This window comes from Cervus canadensis, chromosome 14, assembly GCF_019320065.1.
Source record: "Cervus canadensis isolate Bull #8, Minnesota chromosome 14, ASM1932006v1, whole genome shotgun sequence".
In the NCBI taxonomy this organism is placed as follows: domain Eukaryota; kingdom Metazoa; phylum Chordata; class Mammalia; order Artiodactyla; family Cervidae; genus Cervus; species Cervus canadensis.
Window position 1 is genome coordinate 5,622,468 of NC_057399.1, and position 20,731 is coordinate 5,643,198.

Sequence of the window (20,731 nt, forward strand, 5' to 3'; positions counted from 1 at the left end):
CCTCACAGTGGATGGCCTGAAGTACAGAGGTGGAGTTTCCCTCTGCAGAAGGCCGGCAGCCTCACTTCCCACCAGACAACCCTTGCGTTCCTTGAGCTCACAGTGCCTCTCCTGTAATGCCACCTGCTGCTATGCAGCTGTCGCCCGCTGGGGACTGAGGCTGGGAGCTGCCACAAAAAAGACTGGCACTCAGACTGTTGCTATAACTAAGCCTTTATCTCTGACCCAGGGCCCTGTGTCTTCTGCCAGCACCCAGGACACTGGCATGCTGGCACCTCACTCACAAGTAGGGGAGAATCGCAGACATTCCACAGTTCTCAACAGGACCTTAACGCTGGAAATCTAAATGCACGTGGGCAAGGAGCAAGTGTTGGCGCCTAGGGAACAAGATGAAGGGAATAGGTTCCAGAATCAAGCTATGGTATAGACTCCTGATTGCCCCTAATTATTTGTTCTCACTTTTTTTCTTTGTAAAAATAATCCTAACTATTGTTTTAGCTGAGAACATTATGGCTAACTAAAATCATACATTTCTCAGTCTTCTTTGTAGCCAGACCTGGCAAATCATGGAGTTCTAGCCGAGGAGACATAAGTGGAAGTGGAAGAGAGTGTTCCTTCATTCTTGCTCCCTTTTTATTTTTGCTCCCTGGACTGCAGATATAATTGTTGGCACTCCAGCAGCCATATTGGGCCATGAGGTGAATTTGAAAACAGATTTCATGCATAGTGAGTAACAAGATAAGAGCAGAAGTCCTTGACACCAGGAAGCCACCAAACCATCCATGAACAGACTCCTGACCTCTTTTCATGAGAGAAAAATAAAGTATTTTCTTAAAGCCACTGCTGTTTTGGATCTTCTAGCAATCTAATCCTAACTAATACACAAACTCAATTTTCACTAAGTGTAGAGTATATTATAAATCACATTTCCTAGGAAAGGTGCCATCCTATGTCTATTTGACAGTCAAAATGTTGAAAAGTGAGGGCTACAATTAAACCATGTGCATGTCTCCATGCAACCCAAGAGCAAACCCATTTTAAACAAGTGAATTCAGTTCTATATTATGAAGAACTTACTCTTACACATGTAAATAGTATGTCTTAGCAATACTTACCTCAACCTACTTAGGAATGGCTTGTTTCAAATATTTTCTAACACTTTGAACATAGAAATTTTATCACCTTAAAAAAGACTTCTTAGTTACTTTGAAAATGTTTCATAACACTGCATGCTGCCAGCACTGCCCAATTCAGGCTGGGTCTGGCTGCCAACCTTGGCATCCTTCCTGTTGTACCCCAGTCAGCCCTGATTTTAATTTCTCGGGCCAACCCCACCAGCACCACACCCTAGGACCTTGCCTCCAGCTGACCACTGCTGCCATCAGCTGCCTTGTGCAGAAGCACGGTCCTCAATAAACCCTTCCATAGGATGTGGAGAAGGAGCAGGGCGGGGCAGTGCTAAGAGCACTTGTGTTCTAGATTCTAGCCCCAGTCCCCGGGGTCTTAGCTGTGCTGCCGTCAGGAATGCATGGGCGTTCTGTCTCCATGTCCTCACCTGACAGAGAAGGAATGATACACGGGCTTTGAGGTTTGACTGAGCAATTCATGAGGAAGAGCTCTGTAACTAGAAGGGCCCCACGTGTCACAAGCCATGAAGTTGGGATTCCTGACAGAAATCCAATGGAAAAAAGGAAACCAAGGGCCCAGCCTACTTGGCATAGATTGATTTTATAGGGGTGTCAGCCTCTATTACCAGTGACTTCCTGGGGTCTATCAACCCAAACCTACTAGAATCTTCCTTGGAGAAGGAGGATCTCAGAGGAACTATTTCCTTCTCAAACACCATGAGGAGAACTTAATGTTTTCCTGGAGTTCTTGGTCAGGACTTTAGAGAGAAGACCAGGGTTCTGACACAGAGCTGCCAACATCAAATGCAGGGGCTCCTTGATTCACTTGCCAACCTGCTCACCCCTAGTAGGTGGTTTCAGTTTACATCCCAGCTTTGCTGTTCGCTCTGGTAAAGTGTCTGCCTGCAAGGTGGAAAACCTGGGTTCGATCCCTGAGACCTGGGTTCGATCCCCGGGTCAGGAAGATCCCCTGGAGAAGGAAATGGCAACCCACTCCAGTACTCTTGCTTGGAAAATTCCACGGACAGAGGAGCCTGGTAGGCTACAGTCCATGGGGTCGCAAAGAGTTGGACACGACTGAGTGACTTCACTTTTCACTTTCACTCACATGAGCCTGGTTCCATAACCAAACTTCAGTTTCCTTATCTACAAAATGGGAATAACAAAATATACTAGATGCTTGTTACCCTCAATCCCATTCCTCCTAATTTCTAAAAAAAAAAAAAAACACACACACACACAAAAGAATATCTACAAGATCAGAGACCACTGCTTCATGTGCTGGAGACTTGGGGACTGGGCCTCACTTTCTGCACCGTCACAGGGCTGGGAAGAGATGAAAGCTGATTCAGAGGTGTGCCCTGGAGAAGCAGCTTCAAACATTGTGTCAGATGGGACCCTTGGATGACCTCAAATCAAAGAGACAGGATCGTGAAGTAGACAAAGTCTGTTTTCAGTTCCTCTGTCTCCTAATTCCAGGTCCCTTCTCCCTCCCGAGAAGGTGTCCCTTTGCTGCTCATGGAGGCACCGGGTTGTCTTCCTCTCCCTTGGAAGCCCGGTGGCCAGGGTAGGTCTCAGCCCCCACTCTCTCATCTCACCCATCCTCATAACAACTTTCTTATGCCCAAAGCCCTCAGTTCAGATGCTTCTCGAGGAAGGATGCTCAGCAGTTAAGGAGCTAGTAAGATTCTTGGACTTTCCCTGTTCAAGATAGTTTGCAGTTCCTCCTGTATGAGATTTTGAGGCTAAGGCGCCCTTTTTCTATCTTTCCTAATCCCATCTTGAACCCACATGTGAGAAGATTTTTATTTGCCAAAGAGGTGAAGTGAAAAGCAGTCACTCAGTGCTTGCCATTGGCTGAAGCCACCAGCGCGGCCTGGGCCTCACTTGAGCTCTGTTGGTGGCTTGTGAACCCATTACTAGGTTTCTGAGATTAGCCTTTAGAAATTTATAACCTTAAAAAAAAAGGATTTTGAAAATAGGCTGGTATGGTACCGTTTTTTTAAGGCCATAAACTATGTAAGGGTCCACTTAGTCTACCGACAGGAGAGGCACATCTACCGACAGGAGAGGCCCAAAGCACTGCCTCTGCATTACCTGGCCTAAGACAGGAGACACTGAGAAAGGGGGGAAGTCCTTTCAGCCTTAAAGGTTGGGAACAAATCAGTGCTGAAGTGGCAAAATAAAACCACCCATCAACAAAGCTGCCAAAGGACTCAGCTCACCTGAAAGGCCTCTCCCCCAACCCCCTGAAAACAGTGTAGCAAGAAAGCTGGCCCCCATCTGCCTGCCCAGCATGGGCACACGAGACAGCAAGCTGCCAGGTAGGAGGGGAAATCCCTGGTCACAGGACCCAGGGAAAGATGCTCAAGAGTGGAGACATTTGTGGGCCGTTGGAGCCAAGGGGCTGAGGCCAGGGTTGCTGGGTTGCTGCAGATGGAGTCCTGATGCTCTGTGACAAGCTGAGCTGAGTGCTGGGAGGCCCACACACAGACCCCACACAAGCTCTCCATGCCCCATCCCACCCCCCGCCCCATAGAAAGGCCTTATCATCTGTCACCCGGGTATTTTCAGTCACACTTGGCTACAGGGAGAAACAGTGTCCACGATATCATCCTTGACTACAAAGGACATCAGGGCCAGAACTCAGGCCCTTTGCATTTGAAGATAGCCTTGTTAGCTACTGTGGAGACCAGATCATCCATTGTCAGTAGAGCTTCTCAAGCTATTTATACCTGCGGTGACTCACACGACATCACCCCCCACCCCATGCCCCTGCTTTTAGCTGCTTCCCTGTGACACAGCAGAATGGAAGAGAGCCTGCTGGGCACAATGACACTTCCAGCATTGGCTGGATGACCACAGAAACCACAACCACTGTGGGATTGAGGCCTCACATTCTGGCAGCCTCTCCACCTCAGCCCATCTCTCTAATTCCCTGGGGAACTGAATCCATGGCACAGAACGCTATCTCATCCTTCATCCTGGAAACTCTGAAAGCCTCCCAATAGGGTAAATCACTCCGTGAGACTCCTTCAACGCCCAGGCTCGACCATGTCTGCAAGGATTCTTGAAGAACCTGCACAAGGAGGTTGTTGTAAGCATGTACAAATAGATGACACAATTCCAAGGCTTACACCCTCCGCCAAGTTAAACTGCTGTGGAGCAGCTGTGCACATGTGAAGTGATGCCTGGCACCTCCGGAGATCCATAAATCAGCCCCTGCGTACTTTCATCCAATTAGGAGAGTCTTAGAAGAAAAAATCCGCAAATTAAGATGTGTCTAAGACATGGATGACATCGCCCTCCCTCTCCAAATGCAGAAACAAATACAAATAAGTCTTCATTTTGCTGGGACTTCTTTTCAAGGGACATGAGTTTTCCAGCACCTGAATCCTGGCAGAAGACTTTGTTCTGGACAGAGTCACATTGGGCTGGTTGGTTTATCTTTCTGTATGTTGCAGGCAAAAGAGAGGAGATGATTCAACCTGAGAGGCAGTTGTGCTTTAAAAGGAGCTGACGGGTAAGCCAGAGGCCAAACCCTCCGTGAAAATTATACATTCGGGGCCATCTCTGTGCAGTCTGTCTCTTTGTTCTGACTTGTTCATCTGCAGGACAGTGATACGTGGCAGAGGTCAGATGGCCAGGCCAGCAGATGCCCCTCTCCAGCTTTGGCTGGCCTTGGGTGAATAAGCTTAGCTGGAGAAGTCAGGTCAGACTAAGATGGAGTGAAGTTGCATTATTAAGAATGCTGAAATGGTCACCCCAGTAGGAGACTGAGTTTTAGGCTATTGGGGAAAGCAGAATCATCTTTGAGTCTAAACAAGCTGATAACTCTCAGCTTTTCTTTAGCTGAGTGATGTCAACACAGACAATCCAGTCCATAGCTCAAATGACCCTGGGATGGCATAGAGGCTGCCATTAACATAAGTTAATTGAGCCTTTGCTTTGTGCTCCGTATGGCACTCTACTGAGTAGGGATAAAAAGGAAAGTGTAATTTAATTCCTCATTTTATTTTTAAAAAATACTTGTATTTATTTATTTGGCTGGGCCAGGTCTTAGCTGCAGCATGTGGGATCTAGTTCCCTGAGTAGGGATCAAACCCAGGCCGCCTGCACTGGGAACATGGAGTCTTAGCCACTGCACCACCAGGGAAGTTCGCCTTGCTTTCTTTTAATTCTACTTTGCAGAGTACAGCCAAGTAACCTAGGCTAGCTCCAAAGAGACTTGCTTTTATAAGGAGACTGGGGGCTCTTCCCGGGCTCCTCCCCTGTAGTTGGATCTATGGTCCTTCACAACAGCTTTCAAGTTCAGGGTCAACAAGCATACAGACTGTTAGCTGAAGCTGTTAGAGGAGGGAGGAGAGAGAATGCTGTATCTCTATAGAGAGAGGAGATCCGTTTCTTCTGTGGCTGACTCTTCATAGACAATTCTTCAATTCGTTGTTATTGTTGTTTAGTCCCTCAGTTGTATCCAACTCTTTGCCACCCCATGGACTGTAGCCAGCAGGCTCCTCTGTGCATGGGGTTCTCAACCCACTGGAGTGGGTTGCCATTTCCTCCTCCAGGGGATCATCCTAACCCAGGGATTGCACTCTAGTCTCCTGTATTGTAGGCAGATTCTTAACTGTCTGAGCCACAGAGGAAGTCCAGTTCTTCAATAGGAGTCCCCCAAATGTCATTTGAATAAGTTTATCACCTCCTCAGGGAACTACCAGAAAGAAACGCTTTTATTTGATTTGGGAAAGTTTCTTTATTTAAAAATCTCCCTGTCTTAGAGTCAGGCACATTAAATCCTTCTACACCACTAATAAAACGAAAACACGATGCTCTTATGGTGGCTACCACTGTTAGAAGGCAAATAAATATATGCTCTGTGGTTGGAACTGAAATTCTATCCTTCCTGATTATAGGAACAAAACATTTTTATTATAGAAAAGTTGGAAATTTTATGAAAATAAAACTTAAATCACCTAAATTATTATTATTTTATAGTTTCATCCTATTCCTTTTCTGTGCACATACATTTTCACATAGCTGGAGTCACTGCACATCCATTTCAGTGTTCTGCTTTGTACCCCTGACATTGTATTTTCATGTTTCCTGAAGTATATTTTCAAGTTTGTGGTTCTGGAGCCCTTTACACTCTTTATAAATACTGAGTACCCTGAAGAGGTTTTGTTAGTTATATCTATTGACATGAATCATATTAGAAAATAAAAGGGTGAAATTTAAAAAATATATTTACTATAGGACTTTCCTGATGGTTAGGAATCCCCGTGCCAGTGGAGGGAACACAGATTTGATCCCTGCTCCTGGAAGATTCCACATGCTGTGGGGCAACTAAGCTCATGAGCTGCAACCACTGAAGCCCACCACCCTAGAGCCTGCGCTCCGCAACAGGAGAAGCCACCAGCCCAGGAAGCCTGCACCCCACAACGAGAGAGGAGCCCCCTGGCTGCAACTAGGGAAGGCCTGTGCAGTGACAAAGACCCAGCACAGCCAAATAAAAATAAATAAATAAAATTTTAAAAATTATGTAAAAATTTACTATTCACTTTATGTTAATAATATTCCTTATGAAAAATAACATCTTAAAAAATCAGGGAGAATTGTGGCACTGTTTTAATACCTTTGCAAGTTTCCTTAGTGTCTGACTTCATGGGAGGCAGCTGGTTCTCCTATCTTCTTGGGCAATCAGTCTACTATGATATGTTGTTTGGGTGAAATATATGAAGGAAATCCATCCTCTATCAGATATATCATTGGCAAAGGGAGAAGAGTTTTAACAGCCATCTCAGATCGTTGTAGCTCTTCCTCTCTAACTCTGAACCACAACTGGGCAAGTGGTGTTTGCTTCAAGTTTACATAATGTGATTCTAAAACCCTTCAGTGGACTTTGAATTCCTTCCAAAAGCTGACATGTTTCACAGTGCAATATCCAAAAAAAAACCCACAATAATTAGTAACACCACTGACTCATCAGAAATGCCTCCAGTATTGAGAAGCTATCAAGCTCTGACAGTAGCAGACACATTTTTCAAAATTCAAATTTTCACTTGAAAGTACACTATCACTGGCAATATTCCTTGAAGGAACTGGCTCACTTGGTTCATTTTAAAGAAAAGATATGCCAAAACTCAATCTGAATAACTGTAGTCTGTCTTTTAAGTAAAAATAGTGCTTAATGAAAAAAGAGGTTCATTTAGCTTGTAATGTAGATAATGACACAAATTCTTACCCTTGTAGGACTTCACATGCAGTAGAAGTGCTTCATGTGTCATAGAATATTATTAGCATGCATGCTCAGAGTTGAGATTGAATAAAAGTCATAATTTTTACTAATTCTTCAAGAACATGCTTAATTAAAGTGGACTTTTTTGGGTTCCTGTGAATGCATGGCAATGAAGAATGCAAGTATGAACACACAGCTGGATGCCACGGCGCAGTTTCCCACTAAGGGGCCAGTTTCACCCACTGTTGCCTTGAATCGTGGGTGCAAACATCAACAGGGTGAGAAAAGCAGACTATGTCTTAGCATTATTGTGACCTCACAGGTCCCCTGAAATATGACACTTACATGGGCCACAGCCTAATCACAAAGAAAATGAATACTAATATAATCCTCACAAGCATGAAGGGGGAGCATTTTTATTCTGTATTGTCTGAGTTTTAAGAAATAATCCTGTATGATTTTACAGTTAATAAAGTGAAAAAATAATTGGCTTAGAAATACCTCCATTAAAAAAGTGGGTTTGGGGCTTCCCTGGTGGTTCAGTGGTAAAGAATCTGCTTGCCAATGCAAGAGACATGGGTTTGATCCCTGATCCAGAAGATTCCACATGCAGCAGAGCAACTAAGCCTGTGTGCCATAACTACCGAGCCTGCGCCCCTCAACAGGAAACCCACCGCAGTGAGAAGTCCACATACCGCTAGAGTAGGCCTGGCCCTCCGGGACCGGAGAAAAGCCTATTGCAGCAACAAAGACCCAGTGCAGCCAAAGGTATGTAAAACTGATTTTAAAAAGTAGGTTTGCATGATGTCTTAAGAAGTTATCATGTGGGCCCAAATATCCTTCAACGTCTCCTCAAAGAGTCTTGTGAAATGTCCCCTAAACCCCCCAGTCGATTCTGAGACCTGGCAGAGTGTTTATTTCCCGCACTGAACACAACAGAGGAATTATGAAGGAGACAAAGGATGAGATGGCTGGATGGCATCACTGACTCGATGGGCATGAGTTTGAGTAAACTCCGGGAGTTGGTGATGGACAGGGAGGCCTGGCGTGCTGTGATTCATGGGGTCGCAAAGAGTCGGACACGACTGAGCAACTGAACTGAACTGAACTGAAGACAAGAACTACATGTGATACATATTCACAAGAATTTGAATTTGAAGAGGCTGACTCTATTCTGTCCTAGTTATCAGTTACATGCTCTGTAAAAACAACTTTCTAGAAATACATCATATATGTTTGACTCAACATGGCATTTAAAAAAAATAATTTCTATAAAAAGTCAGACACTGGGTTCTCTATCAGAATTGTATTATGAATTGGGACTTCCCTGGTGGTCCAGTGGCTAAGACTCCATGCTCCCAAGGCAGGAGACCCAGGTTCGATCCCTGCTAGGGGAACTAGATCCCGCATGCCACACTAAGACCAAGCACAGACTAATAATAAATGTTAAAAAGAAATGTAATATGAAGTATATAATATTTCTTCAAAGAGAAGCCAGATTTAATTTACATCAATTTAACATCATCTTAAACATTTCAGAGGTATAGGTGTATCAATTAGTATGCTTTCTTGCAAGGAAAAAGGCTAACTGGTTTACCTGAGAAGAACATTGATTAATTCATGTAGTTTGGAGACCAAATCAGAGTGGGCTTGGGTGAAGCACGTCAGGGTCTCTCTCTCCTCTGGATTCCCTCAGCCTTGTCATCCTGCCAGTGCTGGGCCATCTTCAGCCAGGGACTTCTGGTGCAGACCTCAGGGAAAGGCTTCCCTGATTCTAACACCCCGTCCCTTGTTTTCCTGTGGACCTTGCAGTGTTGGAAGCAGCCATCATGTACAATGACTGCTGCAAGTCAGCACAGCTCTAAAAACATACTCTCTGTCCTCGAAATGCAGAAAGCAAGCTGATGGCATATCATCACACTGCGTGAATCATATAAACTGTGAGTCAAGCTTAAAGCACAGAGTCACAGACGTAGAGATCAAACATACAAGGGGGAAGGGGGTGGGGGGTGGAATGAACTGGGAGACTGGGATTGACATATACACATTACTATGTATAAAATAGATAATTAGGATGGGGAATACATGTAAATCCATGGCTGATTCATGTCAATGTATGACAAAAGCCACTACAATATTGTAAAGTAATTAGCCTCCAACTAATAAAAATAAATGAAAAAATAAATAAATAAATAAAAACACCAAAACAAACAAAACAAAAAGAACCGACTATATAACATAGAGAGCACTACTCAGGGCTCTCTGGTGACAAAAAGGGGGATATATTTTTATATACAGCTGATTCACTTTGTGATACAGTAGAAACTAACACATTATAAAGCAATTATACTCAAATAAAAATTAATTAGAAAACCAAGAAACATGAGAGTTCAGAGGAGAAAGTCATCAATAAAGGCAAGGCAGAAACATCTCCCCAGGACACAAATTCTCCTCTAGCTGTCTGGAGACGGAACACAAACCCCACTCTCTCCAGCCTCCCTGGGTCTGGGGGCTCGCTCTCCACAGACAGGTGACCAGCATCTGCAGGTCAGTCTGGACCGCCAGCACCACAGCTGTAATAGGACCATCCCCTAGTCTTCTCAGCCTTAATCATCCCAGAATGCTAGGGCTGATTCTAGATAAAAATATGGAATTTCATCCTTGTTGACCGACTTTGTTGATACAAGTCCTAGATCATTTTCCACCTGTTCTGTGGTAATTCCCTCTTGTTCTCGACTATTAGGATGCCTTCTAAGGGGTCTGAAAACCCTCTTCATAAGAGGTAAAACTAGAAGCCTCACTCCAGTCAAGAGGTTTTACATTGAAAGAGATTAGAAAATCCTCGAGCTGAATGAGAAAGGAATTTGTGGGTTCTTCTTCCTTCTCATCAAAACTACCACTTTTAGGCACTTGCTAACCTGATACTTCAAATGTGTGCTGTGAAGCACCACACATCAGGCTAAAGGATGCATACTGAAAGGATCCAAAAATATGGAGAAACAGCCTTCAAATTCCTACCACATCTGTCCTCCAGAACTCCTCAGAACACGCAGACTGAAGCTGAGGTGATGACTTCAGATTTCTCATGAGTTTCATGAGGTGAAAACTAGATGGGAAGCAGCCATAGATTAAACACAAGGAAAGGATGCCAGACTGGTTGGGGGGGGGGTGTGTGTGTGTGTGTGTGTGTTGCTCTGGGTGTCTGACATAGTAAACTGTTTAAAGATTCTTCAATAACCAGACTGCATGCTCTGGGAAGTTCAGGGAAACTTTGCTTCTTCTCTAAAGAAAAAGGGAAGAGAGCTTACAGTAGAAAGAAGATGGTGAAAGCCGGACTTCATGTTAACACAAAAGACAGTCTGTCTTTCATGTTCTCCTGGATTCCACGGAGAGGAATCTTAACCTCATTACTGAGCCATAGATGTTCCTGGTGAATTTGGGTGTGTGGGCAGAAGCGGTGGAGGGGGGAGTCAGTCACAGGTCAGGACCCTAACTAATCACAGGTTTTGGAGATGCTTAGATGAGTGAGACTGTTAAAACCAAGACACAAGATATACACACTACTATACGCTCAGCAGCAAACAATCTACTGGCCAGTGCAGGAGATGTGGGAGATGTGGGTTCAATCCCTGGGTCAGGAATATCCTCTGAAGAAGGAAATGGCAACCCACTCCAGTATTCTTGCCTGGGAAATCCCATAGACAGAGGAGCCTGGCAGGCTACAGTCCATGGGGTCACAGAGCAGGACACAGCTTAGCAACTAGACAGCAACAATGAATATACAAAAGAGATAACCAACAAGTCAATATCTTACAATAGCCTATAATGGAAAAGAATCTGAAATTTATATATATATATATATCTCAAAGTGATTCAGTTATATAATATAAATGCTATATATAATACATATTATATATATAAAAAACTGAATCACTTTGTTGTACATCTGAAACTATTAATAACACAATATTGTAAATCAACTACACTTCAATTTTTAGGAGGAAAAAAAAAAAAAACAAAACAGCCCATGAAGGCAGGCCAGAGAGAAAACCAGAGAAGAGTGATTCATGGACACGCAAGCCCAGAAGCAGCGCAGCCTCTCTGTGCAGCCCACCAGGTGTCCCGGCGCCCTGGCGCGCAGCCCGGTGCACACTGCGCACCGTTGCTGAGATGTGCGCACAGCTTCAAGCGCACCCATTACACGTGCAAATATTTCATGCACGTTTGTGGGCGGCATATACATTGAAGAAAACAAGAATGCACAGAGCAGGATTGTTTTGCTTCGGTGTGTAGGTGAACTCTGATGGAACTTGGTAGAACTCAGAGCGTTTACGAGCATGATGGACGACCCTCCGGGGGCTCGTTTCCCACCTCCCCCCACCTCCCCACCCCTCCACCCCCGGCTCCGCCTGGAGCGCAGGCCTGCGGTGATAGCACTGGCTACGGAAGGGACGAACAATGGGTCCTGTGAGTTCGCGGAGCTGGGGCTGCCCTGCCTGAGTGGGAGGTCCGAGCATCCGTCTTGAACAGCACATAATTCAGAGGGGAGTGGAGGGGTTCTAGTGGCATGTGGAAATAGCAAGGGGGTAAAATGAGAGCGAATCGTGAAAGTGCACTCCAGTCACCCAGCGTGCTGAGGATTGTTCATGTCAACAGATCCCACCGCTGAGAAGCCGCAAGTGAGCTTCCCGATCAGATCCAGGGCCCGCTCGTCCGTGCTATGCCCCCTACAACATCACCGAGGCTGGGAGGCACAGGTGACCAGCTGGCTCAGTTAGAAGATAAGTAGCCTTTTCATCCCTTTAAAAACTTGTTCGCTTGAACTTTTAAAATTCTAATACGGGTAAATCAGCAGGACGGGTTGCTTCAGCTGCAAACCCAGAACAGGGCTGCCCCCTTGCTCCACCTTCCATCCGTCTGCGACAGTCATGGAAGCGCTGCACCCAAGCCACAGGATCCCTATTTTTCTTGATCTTAACAGATCTGGCGTGCTTTCCTCTGACTGTGAGCAAAAAGTTCCTGACATCCTCAGTTTTGTGACAGGTGGCAAGGAGGTAGCAGGAAGAGCAGACACCCTTCTTCACACTTCCTTAAGAAGTGGGTCTTTGTTTGCTTCCTTGTTTTTGATACCGAGGCTGTCCTCTGCTCTATATTTCATTTCAAAGTCATAAAGCAAGAAAACTGACCCAGCTATAGGTCAATGAGATTCTTTCTTGCTGCTCACCCTGGCTATGTTCTTTCAGATGTTCATAGGCAAATCTCATATGCTGGACAGAATATTCATAAGGCCTTATTATTTTCAGAAACTATTAACAATGCAATGTCTATCATAATTTTATAGATCTTCTTAGGAATGGTATTACTGAGCCTCTCTCGGGTATCTATTTTACCGACTGCCAATACAGAGAGTATTTGGATCCAGCCTAAATTCTTCCTTCTGCAAATCAAACATATTTCCTCTTGTTCTACTCTTAATGGAGACCAGACTTCTTAAATAATCACCCTTTTTATGGTACTGAAGATCTACCCTCCCCGCCACACATTCCACTGCACTGTCTTAGTTACCCAGCCTGACAAGGATATCCTGCAGGGAACCGGGTGTCTCTCTTTATGAACCAAGTGCAATTTTCTCCTTTCTAGTTTTATTAGCAGTAAGAACTTCTCTTCAAATAATACACTGAAGTGAAAGGTGCCACAGAAAATGCACCACTTTCAAATCCCACAGGGGCTTGAAACTGTCGTTCTTGTAAATATTTTCCAAGTAATGCTGTTTGTAGGATAACTACAGTCTGAGTTTTTCTGTCATCAGAATCAAGTGACTGGTTCTTTGGTGACTTTTTTCTGCTCTAAAAATATAATGATTCTGACTGTTTCTGGCAGATTGTATAGTCCAAGGGTAAATTTTAATTCTCTCTCTGTTTTCAAAGTGAACTAAAATGGAGTGTCATCAATTCAACATCAGTCAGTCTGGATAATTAAATGCTATCTCCTCTATTCACCATCTGTCCTACATCCCTGCTCTTTCTCTACCCTAACCACATGCAGTAACATAAAGTTCTTTATTCTCAATATTTGATTCTTATGCCTAAGATTTTCTAGATATTTATACATTTTCCCCACCTAGACCTTCTATGTTTGTTATTGTTTAGTCACTAAGTCATGCCCAACTCTTTTGCGACTCCATGGACTATAGCCCACCAGGCTCCTCTGTCCATGGGATTTCCCAGGCAAGAATACTGGAGTGGGTTGCCATGCTGTCCTCCAGGGGATCTTCCTGACCCAGGGATGGAACCCATGTGTCTACTGCATTGGCAGGAGGATTCTTTAACACTCAACCACCTGGGAAGCCTGACCTTCTATATGCTGCTAAGTCACTTCAGTCGTGTCCAACTCTGTGTGATCCCATAGGCAGCAGCCCACCAGGCTCCCCCGTCCCTGGGATTCTCCAGGCAAGAACACTGGAGTGGGTTGCCATTTCCTTCTCCAATGTGTGAAAATGAAAAGTGAAAGTGAAGTTGCTCAGTTGCGTCCAACTCTTAGCAACCCCATGGACCGCAGCCTACCAGGCTCCTCCATCCATGGGATTTTCCAGGCAAGAGTACTGGACCTTCTATATAGGTGTCCATTAATCCCAGAGAATAACCATGTACTCATAAGATCATTATAAAATAAGATAAAACTGTTAATCACAACCGCAAAAGCTGCTATTTGTTAAGTATTTCTTATAATCCAGTGTTTCTGTTAGGTGCCTCCTATAAATTACCATATTCCATTCTTTCAGCAAAATGCTGTAAGTTGAACTATATTCCCCCCAAAAGATACCCTGGAGTCCAGACTCACAGTACTTCAAAGTGAGACCTTATTTGGAAATAAGGTCTTTACAGAGATAATTAAGTCAAGGTGATGTATCAGGGAGAACCCTCATCCAATATAATTCGTGTCCTTTAAAAAAAAAAAAAAGAGGAAATGTGGTCACAGAGACACACACATGAACGCCATGTGACTATAAAGACAACTGTCTACACCATCTACAAACTGAGGACAGAGGCCTGGAGCAAATGCCTCCCTCACAGCCTCAGAAGGAACCATCCCTTGGTCTCAAACTTTCAGCCTCCAGACCAGGAGGTAACATCCTTCTGTTGTTTAAACCACCAACTTTTTTACAGCAGCCCTAGAAAATGAATGCACAACCTTACAATTGCAGTCTTCTCTTTTTTAAAATGAGAACTCTGTAGCATAAGACAATTAAAGACCTTCTCCAGATCCTACAGGCAGTAGTGGTAGGGCTGCTATGCAACATAGATCTGTTCTGTTCCTAACGCTTGCTAGTCTGTCTTGCTGCCTCCAACCTAAGCTTGCACATGGACTTACTGTGCACACCTACAATTGCACAATCAAGGGATTTTTATATTGCTTACTCTCAGGAGAACTTTCTGAAGATCCATTTCCCTATGTTTTGGGAATGAGTTATCACAGGAAGCTTGAGAAGGAGGTAAAGAAAGTGACCTGGTTTGGAAAAGGCAAGGTTATAGAAACAAAAGGTGAACTTCCCTAGTGGTCCAGTGGTTAAGACTTTGACTTCTAATGCAGAGGTTGTGGGTTCGATCCCTGGTCAGGCAGCTAAGATCCCACGTACCTCTTGGCCAAAATATCAAAACATAAAACAGGAGAGATGTAACAAAATCCATAAAGACTTAAAAAATTTGTAGTTGTTGTTCAGTTGCCCGGTCATGTCTGACCCTTTGCAACCCATAGACTGCAGCACACCAGGCCTCCCTGTCCCTTCCTTTAAAAATGGTCCATATAAAAAAAAATTAAAAATAAGTAATTTTTAAACATAAGTAACTCTCATGCAATATTTGGGACATGCTTATATTAATTTTTTCCCTTGTTTAATCGAAATTAAAATTTCACTGGTATTTTTGTAATTTTATTTGTTAAATCTGGCAATTAAAATTCTACCCCAGAAGAACTTTTAGTCCGGGGCTTCAGTCCCCGAGCTGGGAGTGAGGGCATAAAAGTGGCAGCAAAGGTGGGGACACCTAGGCCTGCTCTGCATGTAAAGTTCTTGAATTGTCTGGTAAATGCTTGGGAATGTTCAATAAATACTGCCTAGTTTTATTATGGGGGCTTCCCAGGTGGGTCAGCGGTAAAGAATCCACCTGCCAATGCAGGAAATGCAGGTTTGATCCTTGGGTCAGGAATATCCTCTGGAGAAGGAAACAGCAACCTGCTCTAGTGTTCTTGCTTGGGAAATCTCATGGACAGAGAAGCCTGGGGGGTTACAGTCCACGGGGTTGCCAAAGAGTTAGACACGACTTAGCAACTAAACAACAACTCTCATTATTATAGCAATTGGGAAGTAACCCCTTAGGTCCCAGGAGAAGATGCAGGGGAAGGCAGGAGGCAAGAAGAGAAGAGCTGTTATTATTATTCCAAGGGTGGATCGGCACTGGAGGGCTTACGTAATGAGGTAAAAGAATGATAAGATATGCCGGTTTAATGTCGAAATCTGGTCTTCCCGTGCATCTCATTGGGCATTGAGCCAAAGGAATGAAAGTGCACAGAGCTCTGACCGCATAGCGGACTAAGGCCTGGAGACACAGTGGCCAAGTACTGACTCCTTAGGGGATGCAGGAGAGACTCAGTAGATGTCTGACACACATGGAAATGGATGTCTTTTAAATTAAGTGGAATGAAAGAGTATTATGGCATTGGACAACTGCCGGGAAGCCCAGCTACCAATCAAAACAACCAGAAAATTCCTTGCTGCTGAATGAAACTCAAGAAAAGCATACGGTGATCTTTTCGAACAGCTTACGCCTTCTGAGTTTCTGGCTAGACACTCCTAAGGAGTCATGAGAGATCCTTTGGAAAATGGAAAGAATGCCACAAGACCAAAAAAAAAATTAATTCAAAGTGGTGGTCATGAAATTGGAAGCTCACTGATAACCCTTTTTTTCTTTATAGTTTCTCTTTTTAAAAAAGGATTTTATTTATTTTTGGCTGTGCTGGGTCTTCGTTGCCGCACAGGCTTCTCTCCAGTTGTGGTGCACAGGCTTCTCACTGCCGAGGCTTCTCTCATCGGGGAGCACAGGCTTTCGTGTGCATGGGCTTCAGTCGTTTTGGCTCCCACACTCTAGGGCACAGCCTCAGCAGGTGTGCTGCATAGAGTTAGCTGCTCTGCTACATGTGGGATCTTCCCGGACTAGGGCCTGAACCCATGTCTTCTGCATGGGCACACAGATTCTTTACCCTTGAGCCACCAGGGAAGCTCCATCTTTTTTTTTTTTTTTTCCTTTAAAATACACTTCTACTGCTGGGTTTACTGGATGTTACAGAACTATGCAAGTATTTCCAAAGCAGCCAATTCTTGTCAGTTCAGGAATCATAAAGTACATATGTTGTTTTCTTTCTGATGACTGGCATAGGAACATGGAAAATTGGCAGAAATAGATGATGACTGACAATCTTCCATGTTCCTATGCCAATAGGAAGAGATTCAGTAGATGTGTGAGAGAATATTTATGATGAAACCTTATCAATTCAAGACACTAGGTAAAGCAAAATCTCAAATTTCTGTAACTTATTTCAAATGATTTTTGACATCAGATACTTTGAACCATTGTATAGAATCCTCCTCCTCTACAGAGGTAAACTGTTTAACAATTTAGAACTGTTGTTTTCCTCCATTATCTTTATGACAATTCTCTTACCTTTCAACCTTTTTATTTCCTAAGATGTATCCTTTGATGGTGATAAAAGGAAAGGGACAAGATTCAAATGAACACTTACACTCATGACAATTCTGGCAAACGTGTAGATGGGGAGGGGTGGGACGTGACTGGCTACAGTTAGCACCAAGTACATGTCTGTGAACAGAGAAGTCTCTCCATAAACCCTTCAATAATTAATTAATGAGGGACTCAACCAATTTCTGCCTTCTGGCCATTATCACACGTAATCAGAATTTCATTGTAACTATAAAACCATATGAAACGACCAGTGACCGCAAGTTATATTTTAAAAAATTAACGGGCATGTTAATGCCCCCTCTACTAAAGGCACATGTGCTCTAGTTTTCCAGCCTCACAAAGCGTTGGAAAACCACAGCTGTTGATAATGCTTTCTGCTAGCCAGATACTGTAACCATGCACTTGCCTTCAACACGGCATTTGTACCACATTAAAGCTTGGCAAGCTTAATCTTTGCTAACCACGGGCAAATGGGAACATGCTATAAAATATAAAAATAAATTTCAGCCAAAAGCCATTATCAAGTATATGTTTGTTTGGATTTGACTAAGAACCTCTCATTTGTTCATGCACACTTGGCGTCTTTACATTCCGTGTATCGATTACACTCGCATTGAATATATCACATGCCTAATAGTCCAGGAAGGCTCTCAGCACAGGAGAGCAGGAAAGAGAGGGGAGAGGAAGAAGTACTATTTCATTTCGGTCAGAGTGAAGACATACCTCCTCTGTAAACCTTTGGGGGGACTCTTCCTCCTCTCCTGCCCAGTGTACCACTCTGAAAGTGTTGTTGAGTAGTTGGTAGTTGATTCTTTCATATCATCAGATAGGAGAATCCAACCTTGCATTTATCTAGCAACAAGCCTCATAATAGAATAAAACTATGCTATCTGGCTATTTGCTTCTCAGGAGGCTCAGTGGTAAAGAACCCGCTTGCCAATGCAGGAGACTGAGTGGGTTTCAGTACCTGGGTCAGGAAGATCCCCTGGGGAAGGAAATGGTAACCCATTCCAGGATTCTTGCCTGAGAAATCCTATGGACAGAGGAGTCTGGTGGGCTACAGTCCATGGGGTCACAAAGAGTCACAACAACAACCCCCCTTAGTGCTCCATCCATGCCTACCTTCCAGTATCTTGAGATGGGAACCCCATTCCAGGCATCCTTTTTCAGTGCCCAGTAAATGGACATGTGGTACGAATAAACGCCAAACATGTGTACCCACATTCTGGGTTTCAGTTGGATTTTGTTCTATCGAGGAAATAAAACAAAGCAGCCCCCTCAAACAAACCAAAACAAAGACACAGATCCTTTTCTTAACAGTCATCGACTCGCTCGCTTCTTTATTCAGTCATTTTGAGCTCCCACTAAGTACTAGGTGTGACCTTTGACACCATTCACTTCAGGGAGTGGACAAGATGACCGCTTAGCACAGTGCCTGTACCTAGGTGACTATACTTAGCACAGTGCCTGGTATGTGGGAGGCAAGCCACAAAATTAGATTTCTTTCCTACTCTAATCCTTATCCTTGAGCTCATCAATCAACCAAAAGCCATCAATCGGCCAACCTGAAGAAAACGATTAGCTTCCAATCCTGTGTCATTGTCCCTTTAAGTCCCCCCACCCGCCATGCAGTCATACACTGTGAGGTTAAGCGTGTAAGTCAGGGAGAATAAAGCCACACGGGCAGAGTCACGGCTCATGATTCTTGTTTTGCCACGTTTTGTTGTAAAAGAGGAGAGGAAATGGTCAGTGAAGGGTTCCAGGATTTCTAGGCTGTATCTGAACATATACACACATACACATACACACACTTTGGGGAGGTTGTGTTGTTAATCTAGGCAAATAGCTTTGCAACTGACACTAAGCATTTACTATCCTCTCTGGTTGTTTGTCTGAATTGAACTTTTATTTACAAGCAACTTCTATAAATAGATACCTTAAAGCCAACACTTTATGCCCCATTTTGCATCCTACTTGACATTTTTTTCCTTGGCTCCCAAAACTAGGTCATAGACAGAGAAGAAAACAATCTGAGGCATCATCAGTTTGTCACTTTCAGCAGTTTTCATGATATATATCAAATGCCACCACCAGATTGATCACTGCCACAGGGCAACCCACACTAATCCCTGAGACATCCAGAGTGAACAGACCCTGACATAAAAGCAGATGTAGAAGTCTGTGGGTCCAAGATATTTAAAGAACTCATCTATGACCTCTACTGGTCAAGCTATTAAAACACAACAGCTACCATGATTTCAGAAGTGTTTTCATTCATTCATTGATCAAACACTTTTTAGCGTCTACTATGTGCCAGGCTTCCCTGGTGGTTCAGATGGTAAAAAATCAGTCTGTAATGCGAGAGGCCTGGGTTCAACCCCTGGAGAAGGGCATGGCAACCCACTCCAGTATTCTTTCCTGGAGAATCCCCAGGGACAGAGGAGCCTGGTGGGCTGCAGTCAGTGGGGTCACAAAGAGTTGGACATGACTGAGTGGCTAATGACACATATGCCAGACACTGATGAAGGAATGACAATAAACAAAACAGACCTAAAAGCTCCTTTTCTCTTAAAATTCACCTGGGCAGCATTTAAACAATATGTGTTGTAAATAAGTTGATTGTAGAGTATTTTGGAAGGTAATAAGTGCTTTTAAAAAGAGGAAAAAGTAAATCAAGGGAAAGAGACTCAAAAGCACAAAGTAGGTGGAACTGGAGAAGCAGCTTGCAGAATTAAATCAGATCCTCAGGATACGTGTCAGTGCAAGGATAGAATTAAGCAAGGAGTCCAAGGAGGCGAGAATCTTAGTAACTTAAAACGTAACACACAGGAACTTCCCTGTCAGTGGCTAAGACTTCTGCAGTCCCAATGCAGGGGGTCGGGGTTCGATTTCCTGGTCAGGGAACTAGATCCCACATGCCACAACTAAAGATTCCACATACCACAACTGAGACCCAGTGCAGCCAAATTAATTAATTAATTTTTCAAAGACAAGATTCATTTAAAAAAAGGCCTAACACATAGATTCTCAGATTAGTTAAATTAGACATCGACTGAGAGCAAGTTTCTTTTTCACAGTTTCGCAAGAGATTCTAGAGTCAGTCAGACTTGTGTTCAAGCCTGTATGGGTCAGCTTTGCTGCAGCAACAAACAACCCCAAATTCTCAATGGCTTAAAGGACAAATATTCATTTTTTTGTTTACGTCTCATAAAGGCTGGAAGCTAACTCTGAGTTGACGGTGACTAGGGGGCTCAGCCCTGCTCCACGTGTGTCCTATTTCACGGGTAGAGCTGAAGAGACAGCCACCTTCTGCGCTATGTTGTCCCCACAGAGGACAGGGCTGCACCACGGAACGTACAGCCTCTTCTCATTTGGGGTATGCATCAAGTTCATTCACATTCCATTGACCAAAGAAAGTCCCACTGGCCAAGCTCAGAGTCAGTGGGAGCAGGGAAGTGTGAATGTGGTCTAGACACAAGGGCACGGAGGGAGTGGATAATGGTGAGGAAATAATACAGCGTCACTGTGGTGAGTCACTTGGACTCTCACCTTATCTATCAGTGAAACAGGAATAGGAACAGGCTACCTGTGAAGAATAACAGATATTATAAATG